Source organism: Podarcis filfolensis (assembly GCF_964270895.1).
Source record: "Podarcis filfolensis genome assembly, chromosome: 5".
Lineage (NCBI taxonomy): Eukaryota > Metazoa > Chordata > Lepidosauria > Squamata > Lacertidae > Podarcis > Podarcis filfolensis.
In genome coordinates this window covers 60,854,686-60,867,752 of record NC_139608.1, presented here as the reverse complement: position 1 = coordinate 60,867,752, position 13,067 = coordinate 60,854,686, and the positions used below count along the sequence as shown (strand labels likewise).

The following is a 13,067-nucleotide window of genomic DNA, read 5'->3' as shown; positions in this document are numbered from 1 at the left end:
AAGATTAGCCCCTTTTCCTGAGACATTCCTGGAGGCCAAACAAGATCATTCATACACTAAACAACAGTCAGCTTGCCATGGAGAAATACATACGGTTACGTAGCTGTGGAAACATTTTGAGGAAGTAGAGTATCTTAAATAACCACAGACTGCGTATCTGCAAGTCATGTTGCTTGTTCCACCTTCTCTTCCAAATGCCTTTATTAGTGGAGGCAGGAGGGATGTATTTTGAGGGTGCGAATGGTTTATATGAGGCAGGGGCACAGAGTAAAAAGTATCTAGGGTGGGGCCCTGATCTGAACCATAAAAAGGTAAAGGGTAAAGGGACCCCTGACCATTAGGTCCAGTCGTGACTGACTCTGGGGTTGCGGCGCTCATCTCATCTTATTGGCCAAGGGAGCCGGCGTTTGTCCGCAGACAACTTCCGGGTCATGTGGCCAACATGACCAAGCTGCTTCTGGCAAACCAGTGGTACCTATTTATCTACTTACAATTTGATGTGCTTTCGAACTGCTAGGTTGGCAGGAGCTAGGATTGAATAACGGGAGCTCACCCCGTCATGGGGATTTGAACCACCGCCCTTCTGATCGGCAAGTCCTAGGCTCTGTGGTTTAGCCCACAGCGCCACCCGCGTCCCTAATCTGAACCATAGAGGGAAGCAAAATGTTAAAAGCTCCCACATCTCCTGCCATGGTTCCAACCTGAATTAAGATCCCAGAGTCTGCTCACTAATGATGATGGTGATGCAACTGGTAATTGTGTGACTTGGATCATATCTCCATCTGTGTGATTCTATCTCTCTCTCTGCTATTTTCCCCAATGCAGAGACCCATCTATGTTGCCAATGTTAACTTTTTAAAGGCACCGGGTACATCAATGCTACAATATAAAGCAGCATCAGCAAGGCAAATTCTAAAAGCAGAGAACAGAATAAGGTAACATGAGAATGCTAATTCAATTAATTACCACCCTTATTCATAAATTATTTCCTTCAAAGGTGATTGCTTTAGAGTGCATGCGTATGTTCATGATGAATTCAGGTGCTCACTCATACGGAAGCAAGCTGTGTTACAAGCCAACAAACTACTAGAGCATGAAATACAACATCAATATTTTTATAAGCTTAACGAAGTAACTTGCCAAACTTCTATGGTTTAAACATTGCTAGATATGAAAAACATTTTAATTTATTTTGCTGTTGACATCGTTGGTCTTGGCTACAGTACAGTACTGATGGACAGGCAATAGCCTGTGGGACTAGCACAAGACCAGAGATGATATAATGTAAATTGTCCTTTCCAGGTTCTCTCCAGATTAATGCCGAAAATCTAACTGCACTTTACAAGCACCACTAAAGTCAATGGAATGTACTTCTGAGTTTTAAAAATGTATTGTAAGGATGGCAAATGAACTAAGCATCTGTTTACGATTCATGCCAAACAAGGAATGAAAAGGCATTTCAGCATCATGTACGACAGCAGTCAAAATATGAGCATATGGCTGGAGGCTGGAGATGATGCTACCTTTCCATTTCCAAAGCAGCCTTCTGATCTTCTGAACTGTAATAGAATGTAATTTTTTTGTTTGGCAAGAGTGACATAACACCATGCACTCCTTTTTTTAATTTAAAAAAACATATTTTATTAAAGCTTTTTCATACTGCAATAAAATAAAAGAATCTAATCTAAATAAGAACAAAAACAGAGAAAGAAAAAAGAAGCCTCAAAGGTAGCTCTTAACCTTAGTCTCACACAGAAAGGGGTGAACCCTCCCCAGCTCTTACCTGGGGGCTTTCCTTTCTTCTCAATAGTCTCTCAGCCTGGGAGGTATTCTCTTCCCTGCCTGTCACTCAGGGTCCTTCCACCAACCAGCCACCACCTTAATGTGTGTGCACCCCCATTTTTAAGGCACTTGAGTCCCCTATTAATTATATCTGAAGCACTTAAAATGCGTTTGCTTCTTTTGAATATGCTTGATTGTGGCTTGGGGGGGGGTGAGGAAGAGAAGAGAGTTAGATGAATTATCTTCAACTTGACTTCAGCTTGTCTGGCCTGTAACTTTGCTTTTTAACGTTCCCACTGACGTCCGCAGGACTACTCCCTAAATTGGTCTTTAATAACATGATTGATTCTGTGTGGTGACCTCCTGGAGGTTCCTGCTCACCTTGCTCTTCTTCTGTGGACTGAATCCTGACAAATTAACCTTGGTTTTTAGGTTACATGTACACTAATGCAAACCACTACTAACACAAAGTTCCCTCAGAACCATGGTTTGCAAATGTTTTCAAACCATGGTTTCAGTCCAGTATGTTGATCACTTCCACTGGCTTGCATGTAATGCATTATAGCTAAACTGGCAAGGGAGGGGGATACCAGTCTGGAGAACAAAGAGAGGCTGGAGCTTGATTTGGACATCATGGTTTGCAGATACCCAAGTGTTATATTTGTGCTGGCTCACATATTTTTGAGGTATTTCTTGTTTTTCAATGGCACCCCCCCCAACTATTTATATATTCATGCACAACAATAAACCTGAACTTTTCTACATTAGAATTATCTCATCTTTTAAGTCTGTGTGCTTTTGCAAAGGAAAACCAGAGTTACTTCTTGTTAATCGCTTGATTTATTGTATTGCCAATGGGGCTTTCTATCTGAACCTGCTATGCCTGCAGAGTGTAGCATGTACTGCTGACAAACGTGTGAGTTAGAGTTCTAATATATGTATACAATCTCAGTGGGAGAGAAATATGCATGGCTAAACTCAGTGGAAATAAGCTGGAAGACACTAAAAGTAAAGAACCGGTCCAGTAACAAAGCAGATGGAAAAAAAATGGAGGTAGGGACAAAGAAAACAAAAACGGACTGTGTTTTTTAACAGAGATCTACTGACAAAGTGGTGTGTGTGTGTGTGTGTGTGTTTGTGTACACACACACATGACATACACCAGAGGACAGCTTATGTTTTGCAGTGCACTGCCTAGGATTCTCCACAGAAGGTTTGTAGAATGCTAGGGCATATGAGAAATGCACTCAGTTGAACTGAAAAGTGATGCTAAATTCCAGTAACTAATAAAATGTTAGTCTTAACATCTTTTCTAGAATATTTATGATGCAGCGCCTGTGCGGTATCAAATGTACCAGCATTTATCAATTTGTTCTACAGCTACAAGCACACCTAAGCACATATCCCTATGGTTTGCTTCCATTAAAATAATGATCCCTCATTTTCTGCCAATTCCATAATACCAATGAGAAAGGGGGTTGCTTCCAAGTCATTTTAATAGCCACTTCCATCTTAATATTCTCCTGTCAGCCACACTGTCTTACACTATCACAAATTAAATGGCAACCTCCTTTTTTAAATCTTTCCTTTTAGTTTGAAAAATTGCCATACATAAACGCCAGCCCTTTCCCCCCATGAAATAATTTATTCCTCATGTACAGGGAAATGCAATCATTCTGTAGGCAATAATGTTTGTTTTTAAAATAAATGTATCTGATTTGAACACTCTAAATTCTGAAGGGTGGCAAAAGGAATTCCCATCTTTTGTGACCTTATGAAATAGTTTATATTTATGGTTCTGAGTTAAGGCTATTGTGTTACATTTGAGCCCTGCCCCAAGCTGAGGAGAAAAACGAGGAATAACTTCTCAAACCTGATGTATCCTGTCCTTCACCTCCCCTCACCCCCACCCCAGATTTGGCTTAAGATGTGAACTGGCAATCTGAGACTTCAGCCATAGTCAACCATAACGTTTTACACAACAGATGAAGTTTTACACAACAGGCAAAGTCAGACTGAAGCCTGGTTCACATGTAACACTAAGTTAAACCATGGCTAAATGTGATTGAGAGAGATGTAGTCTGAGCAAAACTGCAACCACTTCACTCATTTCCCAATGCTGTTGTACCATCTAAAGATAAACCATGGCTTAGCATTACGCCCAAATTGGGATGATGATGATGATGATGATGATGATGATTATTATTATTATTATTAGTGACAGCAGTCACGAAATTAAAAGGTGCCTGCTTCTTGGGAGAAAAGCAATGACAAACCTAGACAGCATCTTAAAAAGCAGAGACATCACCTTGCCAACAAAGTTCCGTATAGTTAAAACTATGGTTTTCCCAGTAGTAATGGACCATAAAGAAGGCTGATCGCAGAAGAATTTATGCTTTTGAATTATGGTGCTGGAGGGGACTCTTGAGAGTCCCATGGACTACAAGAAGATCAAACCTATCCATTGTTAAGGAAATCAGCCCTGAGTGCTCACTGGAAGGACAGATCCTGAAGCTGAGGCTCCAATACTTTGGCCACCTCATGAGAAGAGAAGACTCCCTGGAAAAGACCCTGATGTTGGGAAAGATTGAGGGCACAAGGAGAAGGGGACGACGGAGGACGAGATGGTTGGACAGTGTTCTCGAAGCTACCAGCATGAGTTTGACCAAACTGCGGTAGGCAGTGGAAGACAGGAGTGCCTGGTGTGCTCTGGTCCATGGGGTCACGAAGAGTCAGACACAACTAAACAACAACAACAAACTAATAATAATAATAATAATAAATTTATACCTCACCCATCTGGCTGGGTTTGCCCGGTCACTCTGGGTGGCTTCCAGCAGAATATTAAAATATAATCATTTGCCCACTATTAAAAGCTTCCATAAAGATAGTGATTTGTTTCACTTAAACCAAACCTCAAGCTATGGTCAAGGCTTCTTCTTGGCTTGCTGATCATGATGTGTTGGGGGTGGGGCGGGCAAATCAAGTCTCCAAGTTTAGACATAATGCTGAGCCAAATTATGGCTGAGCTCCAGGAAGCGTGGCAATAACAGGACCCAGGGATGAGTAAATCAGCTGCAAATTTTGCACAAATACCTGCATGCTTGCTTGTTCACACTCAGCCATGGTATGGCTTGGCATTATGTGTGAACTGGGGATGAGTGTTGTCAAGTGGGGCCAAGTACAATTGTAGTAGGTTGTGTCGTGTGTGGTAAAGGAATCAGCACAGTATTTTACATTAGTGTGTTTGTTTTTGTTATCATGCCTTCAAACCGATGACAGATCCCACCTTTACTTTTCCTTTCCCAGCTCTGATTTGGCAAGGTGAACAGTAAGGAAACAGGAAACAGACTCCTGGGCAGGCATCCTAAGAGTCTCTAGGAAACTAGGAAAACAAGCTATAGAGCTACCTGTGGATGAATGAAGATATAATGGGCCTCCAGGAATGTGCAAGACAACTGTCAAGTGCATGAACATCACACACTAGAGAAACAAAACTTGGCAGCCCTTTAGGAGTAAGGGCGTACCCCATTAGCACTGTATAGCATTTCCCTTCCTCACTTTGATGTGTAATGCCTTGAGCACAGAGTAGCTACTGCCTTTGACACTGCCAGTTACCACAGTTCTATAAAGCTTTGCAATTATGGTTTATACGACTATAAAAGAAAGTGTATTGGTGTGAAAGGTAATCTCTGGGAGAGTAGATACCAACACAGCAAATATGAGTAATAGCTGTCTTGTTTGGATGCAATTCCAACTGAGAACGGCATTAAAAGCACTTTGCTGGGACATTATTAGAAATATGTATTCAATTTCAGGGTAACAAAAGTAAGGCATTTTTATAAATGAATTGGCAAACACTTTAAATCTTACTTTTCCGTACTCTTTTACTGGGCTTTTCTTGCCTCGTTCAAGGACACCCAGGATTCAGAATAAGTACTGCCCCTGCTTCTGCTGCAATCTTGCAATTTCCCTTGGGGCTTTCAATTCATTAATGCATCACCAGCACCACTGAAAAAATGGCATCTACCCTCAGTTACTTTGAAATAATGATAAATGTAAACAAGCATGGTGATGGGCTCTGTTGTGTGTATATATATATTCTAAACATGGCAGTAACCTACTACCATTTTTGTTTCAGTACAATGTTCATTTAAACTGCCCATACACACAAATGCTTTTCAAGCGGCGTAAATATGAAAGTAGTGATCACAGTGTGGATTTTGAAGCACACATAATGTTATGATGATCTACAAGTTGGTATTATTGTTTATCCCTGAAGTTCCACATCTCTCCAGTGCAACTTAGCCTTAGCCACTGCCTCAAGAAAACATAGTGAATGTTGGTGAGAGGGACAATTTGGCAGCAAATAAAGGAAATCAGAATGTCTGAAGACATTTAAAACAAATGTCGCATTTTATGCATTGCATCACACAGGATCTTAAATTACACAGGCCATTAATTACTGTTAAATATTTTTAGCCATGTTTACACAGCCACTTGAATTGTTTTTACATATGAAAGTATTTGTAATTGCTTTTTAATTGCTGTAATAGTTTTTAGAAAGGAAATAATGTAGCTGTTTTTAATACTGATGTTTTTATTATGAAATTGCTTTGAGATGCTGTATGAGAAGCGATTCAGAAATAATTCCATTCATAAGTGTAATAAATAAACAAATGTATCATAAAACCAGTATTAACAGTGCTAATATAAAATACTGGTGGTACAGATAGGCAACTGGGAGTTGTAGATCCACCCTCTTGCAGGGTTCATTTTGCTTCAGAAAGAGGGAAAACCCTCTCCCCCACTGCAGATGACCAGGAAATCCAGATTTTACAGTGGAACACTACCCCCCCCAAAAAATGGGACGCAGGTGGGGCTGGGAGGAGACTAGGGTGGAGCCTAGGACTTGCCGATCAGAAGTTCGGCGGTTCGAATCCCTGCGATGGGGTGAGCTCCCGTTGCTCGGTCCCTGCTCCTGCCAACCCAGCAGTTCGAAAGCACATCAAAGTGCAAGTAGATAAATAGGTACCGCTCCGGCAGGAAGGTAAACGGCGTTTCCATGCGCTGCTCTGGTTCACCAGTAGCAGCTTAGTCATGCTGGCCACATGACCCGGAAGCTGTACGCCAGCTCCCTCGGCCAATAAAGCAAGATGAGCGCCCCAACCCCAGAGTCGGTCACGACTGGACTTAATGGTCAGGGGTCCCTTTACCTTTTACTACCAAAAAAGCAGGGCAGGAATCTAATCATAAATTTACCTCGGGAGGACTATTGTTTTGCTCTTGGATACCAAAATAATAAGGCCTCAAATAAGACATGGAATTCTAAAGACAAACATCACAGTCTAAACTTTAAACAGCTATTTTACAGCATGGGAAAGACGGTTTGGAGTATAATATAGCGCATCTACTATGAGTAGACTTTTGACAGTGGAGACTGCCAATCTGTGAAGGCAGCACAACTATCAATGGCTTTGGTGAATATAATCTAGAAAGCAGGGGTTAGGTGACCCATGGTGTTGCCGGACTACAAGTCCTATCACCTCTGAGCACTGGGCACAAGTTCCATCTCCTGGTCATAAAGATGCAAGTCTTCTGTCTCTTGAAGACCAATGAAGCAGGACAACATTAAGCAAGTAGTTTCAATAATCACTGCGACCCTGAAATGACTCAGAATCCAAACTGTAGAATGATAGAGTTATAAGGGGCCCAGAGGGACCCTTAATCCCCTGCAATACAGGAATCTCAACTAAAGCATCCATGACAGATGACCATCCTATATATAACAAGTTTCTTCCCAAGACTGATGCTTCTGCTTTCAGGTAGAGTTGGCAGCAGTGTTCCTAGCGAAGGATAATTTTTCCCAGTTTGCCACAAAATGGTCTTCAGAATGACAGTAAGACGATAACTTGGTGGGACATTCTGGGGGGTAGCTACCATCTGACTACCATAAAAAACACCACACTGCTGAAAAGTTCACCCTCAACACCCTGATATTCACCACCAATCCTCCCTAAATGGCTTTTTAAAAAGTTTATATCCCACACTTTCTCCCAAAGCAGCCCAGGGTGACGAACAGCAAGTGAAAAAACAATAACAAACACCTTTAAAACATTTTAAAAACAGTTCCAGTACAGATACAGACTGGGAAAGATCTCAACATAAAAAGGCTTGTTGGAAGAAAAAGGTCTTCGGTGGGTGCCTAATTTTCAATGCAATGGCCAAGGGCTACAAGAAGTAGAAATAAAAAATGGAATATTTTAATGGCTGCACCCATTTCATTTCATTTCCATGTCGGATAGGAGGCAGAGAAATGGGGACATCTCAGCTCAGTGACTTCTGACACATGTTTAGACGGCAAACAATTTATATTTTTATTTAATGGAACTTTATACAGTACATATTTAGTTTTTGCTCTTCTGCACTGATTTCTCCTCAGGATAAGTATGACCCCTTAGACTGGGTACTCAAGCCTCACTGTTAAGACCTGAGAATTGCTGCTGACACATAACTCTCAAAGTGATTAAGAATGCAATGAAAGGCAGGAAAATGTGAATATCTGCTCTTCCATTTCATTTAGAGGCAACTTCAATGGACATTCATAGAATACACTGGAGCTTAAAAAGCTCACTTTTCTTCTTCTTTTTTTTCATAAGTATGCTTTTGCAGAGGGAGGCTGAAACCTTTTTGAGAATATATGTGTGTGTGCAACAGCCTGAATACCAGCAATAATACAAAAATGTTTCTCCTTTAGAATAACTGTACAATGTTCTAATTTAAATGTTGAATAACATTCTAAATGAATCTTTCAAAAGAATATGAAGTAGTAACTCAGTCTACTAAAATTTTCTACACAGGTATATTATTATGAGCATTTTAAAAAAATAAATAAATAAATAAAACCTATTCCAGATAATATTCTGCATGTCACTCACTGTGTGCTAATTTCACTCATGACTTGACTGTTAAAATTAAGGTAGCTTTCAAAATTGATGGGCTGGAAAGTCATTGAAATACAGACAGTTGCTACGTGATTCCCGTGTTATTGCCTAAATCTAAGTACTATTGTTTATGTGCCTCAGCCGTGAACCATAATAAACAATCTATTCCAAATTTGAAATATTGTGGGAGATAATTTGCCAAGGCTTTCCTAATTTAGAATTCAATGGTCACACCAGTTGGTTACAGGTTATTTTTTTCAAAGGTAAAACACATTCATTCTGTGTATAATCTCTCTCTCTCTAGCTCACACACACCACTGTTTTTGCCAGTTTCATCCACAGCTAAGGCCAGAGTTATATTTAAAAAATCTGCAGGAGGCAATTTTAGCACTTTACACTTTTTCCAGCCTAGCATCATAAGCAATAGCCCAATAGTGTGGCATTTAGGTATCTAGTCCAGTGGTTGTCAACCTGGTCCCTACCACCCACTAGCGGGCGTTTCAGGATTCTAGGTGGGCAGTAGGGGGTTCTACGGCACAAGCTGAATCCTCCTTCCATCGAGCACTTATGGGCAGTAAGGAAATTTTACCATGAAGAAAGATGCATTAGTGGGCGGTAGGTATAAAAAGGTTGACTACCCCGACCTAGTTAAACAGAATGCATGCAGGTTCATTCTCAAACAGGTCTACAGCAAACTTTAGTGCTCAACAGAAGCAAATGCAGATTAGGGTTTTCCTTGGATTGCAATATGTTCTGATATATCGCTAAAGAGTGGGACAAGGGGGAAACTGCTCAGACGCATGCCTAGAAAGCACATGTCCAAGTGCAAAACCACTAAGCCCCTTGCTTTCTAGGCACAGCACAAATGGAAGTGTGGAGGAGCCCAAACTCTGAGAAGATATCTCTCTCTCTCTCTCTCTCTCTCTCTCTCTCTCTCTCTCTCTCTAAACAAACAAGGTAGAAGCCCTCTTTCCCAGGTGATATCAACTCCAGAACCTACTGTAATTCAAGTGATTAGGACAAAAAACTCCAATTGCCACAGCAATGATTCTGTACTGCTAACAAACAAATTCCCAACCCACACACATTTCAGACATGGGTTTGAACACAAATATGATGGGGAGGAGATAATCTCCCCCATTAATTTAATGCCAATATATTAGGAGAAAAGGGCCTCTGTTCAGTACTTAAAAGTACTGCTCCCATATTGTGGCATTCCCTCTAGAAAGAAGTCAAGCTTGCTTCCTCCTTGTCATCTTTCTGCCAGCAGTCTGAGACCTTCCTATTTAGAAAGGCCATTGAGAAATAGGTGCAGACCATGTTGTTACAGGACAATCAGAATTTTAATTCTGGTTCTAAATTTTATTTTTTATTTTTGTATTTGTTTTTAACCACTGTTGTTTTTAACCAGTTTGCTTTTGTCATTTTGTATTTTATGATGATGGTTTCTAAAGAAGCCTTGTAGCCCAACTTAGGAGAAAGGCAAGATACAAATACATTAAATAAATTATAATAAATAATAAAACCATGAGGTGAAAAAACTTTCTCCTAGTGTGGTGCTATCACTTCTTGTAAAGTTTTGTGAACTATATCCATGTCTGCTTGATTTCCAGGTAATTTGAAAAAGATACTGCTTTATTTCATATTAGCTTCAGCATTTAATTTCTGTTGAGGGTCACTTAGAGAATAACTGCTGAAATAAAGGGAAACTGTCATCATTATCTGCTAAATTCTCTCCTTCTCTCCCTTAGCCATACACTATAATCTCTCTATAATTTTTGGAGATTGCATCTGAGTAAACAATGTTTTCCAGGGTTACCTTATTCCTTTACTGACTCACCCTGGGTGCTTCTTAAGTGAATTTGAAGTGAGAAACACTTTTGAGCCCCAGTTCTTACAGTCTAGTGAAAATCAGGGGATTTGATGGCTTTCCTTATCTGTTATGAGAGGGCATTTTCTTAGGTCATAGAGCAAAATAATATGATGAAGCTAATTCAAAATACATGGTTTTCACTCTGATATAGAAAGCTACAAGACTCACCAACAGGTTAGACAGCAGTGGCAATGACCAATAAGATAAGCCAGGACATAAGCTTACTAAAGAATAGCAATGATATTAGTTGACTCCATCAAAAAATGCAATTACTGCATGGAATGACTTTCAGTTCACAAAGGAGGAAGAAAAGATTCTATCCTGTAGCTATTAGAGAAATGCAGAATGAGAAGATTGAAGCCAAAGTAGTATGTAAATGGCCTCCCCCCCCATACAATTTTTTACTCCAAGAATGTGGACTCTAAATTTTCACTATAACAAAAACCACGGGGTACAGCACAATGTGTTGATCTGAAAAAACTACCATAAATATTTGTTTACTGTAGACCATAGATGCAAAGAAACAAAGCCTGAGAAGGCAATTCATATTATCTAGCCTGAGCCACAGTAGAACGGTCACAAAGAAATTAATATTTGTGCTATGGCTTTACCCTTACAATTTATGCTTAATTTTTGACAGGCTTAATCTGGGACTCATATGGATACCAATATATATTGCCCCTTGGGGGAAAAACAGCAGCTGTAACTATTGAATTTACCTGGAGAAATGGTACAAAGATAAAGGGTTAACCCTACCTTCCTCAGACCAACCCCACGATGCATTTACAGCAAGGTTTTCAAATGCAACAGGAGATCCTAATCTATTTGAACCCTAAAATACGGGTGTTGCCTAAGAATTATCTCATATGGCCTAAAATATCAGGGTGCAGAGGAAGATGCATCCTAAGCTCCCTGACACCTTCCCTACTGCAAGTTAGGATCAGGTCCCTGTTGTTTGTATGTCATTTTACTTAAATGAATGTGATTAAATTGAGGTCCATACTACCCCTGACTTTAGTCACATAATTCCACCCTAAAGTGAAGACTTGTTTTGAGATACTGTGTGGCGGTCTGTCTAGACTCGATACCCTAGCATAGGGCTATAGGAGATTTAATCTAGACCTGGATTCCTATGCCTGCAATTTGCCCAGAAAAGAGTTCTATTGAAATTCACTTAAAGGCAGAGCTATACAACTACTGCCATGTGTAGTCTGGACCTAAATCTTTTGAGGAGTCATGCAAGTCAGAGAAGCCTTCAGAAAGTAACTACTACCGCTAACACTAATATTCCTCTCCTTCATCATCTCCTCCAGAAAATAAAAATAAAAAAATCTATATTGCAAAGGAATAAAAAGCATTTATAGATAGTGTAAATCTGACGCTGATCTTATGAATTAAAACCTGTCATTTGTGCTGTTCATTGTACATTCATTTCAATAAGTATTTTATACAGTGTGCTTTCAGCTAAACCGCTTTTTCCCTTATGAAGCAAGTGACAAACAAGGAAAGAGTATGAACATTAGGCAAAGGCAACACTGTAAAAAGTCTGCAAAGGAAAAATAATTAAAAACATTTATTGTCTCCACATCTGGTGCACAGAAATATGTTTAACAACATAGACTGAACATTTAACTTAATGCTTCAATGTGCAAGAAAGCATTATGATAAATATATTCCACAGCATCATTCAAATTTCATCTTAATTGCCACTGGAGTTGTACGTTTCTGCTGTCAGTGGGTGTCTGTGGTTCCTCATTATGTGTCCTGGCCTGTCCCATTGGTTTTTTTGGCAAAAGAGATTTTTCCTCCATGGGTGGGTCTTGAATCCTCATCTATGGATAAGCTAGGGGTACTCTCTGCAGACATCCTGCCCAGGAAACTCTGTTGTGTGGGCCACTTCCCCTCCTCTTTGGGTGTTGTTGGGCACATAAGGGGACCTAAATCTGTGCCCCTTAGGAGATTGGTATAGCAAGGACACTGATGGCTGAGCCACTGGGGCTGATGAAAATGGGAGGTGATGCTGGACTATGCCAAAGGTCCATCTAGTCCAACATTCTGTTCTAACAGTGACAGCCAGATGTTTATGGGAAATCTACAAGCACATTTTTCTCCACTGGTATTCACCTGCAACTGGCATTCTGAGACTTGCAGTCTCCAGTACTGGAGAAAGATCATAGACATCATGGCAAGCAGCTGTTAATAGTGTTATCCTTTAATTTATCTAATCGCCCTTTAAGATGTTTTCTCTCCTTCCTTCCCGGGCTGACTAACCATTGGATAAGGCAGCTGTTCCACCAACATAGCAGACTATCGCAAATCCCAGCATAATTTGAGTGTAGGACTGATCTGTCTGTTCCTCAACATTTTCTATCTGAGTTTAAGTTTGGTTAATTATAAAGTAAAATGGTGAAGATGATTAATTTGAAGAAAAGGCAATAGTCTCCTCAGGACCATCTTTGCAGCAGCTC

At 40.2% G+C, this 13,067-nt stretch overlaps 1 protein-coding gene across 2 annotated transcripts in view; it reads right to left on the bottom strand.

Annotated features, from left to right (window-relative positions):
- Positions 1-13,067, bottom strand: part of ADGRA1 (adhesion G protein-coupled receptor A1) — a 313,062-nt gene that overhangs the window by 185,732 nt on the left and 114,263 nt on the right. The window lies entirely within an intron of this gene.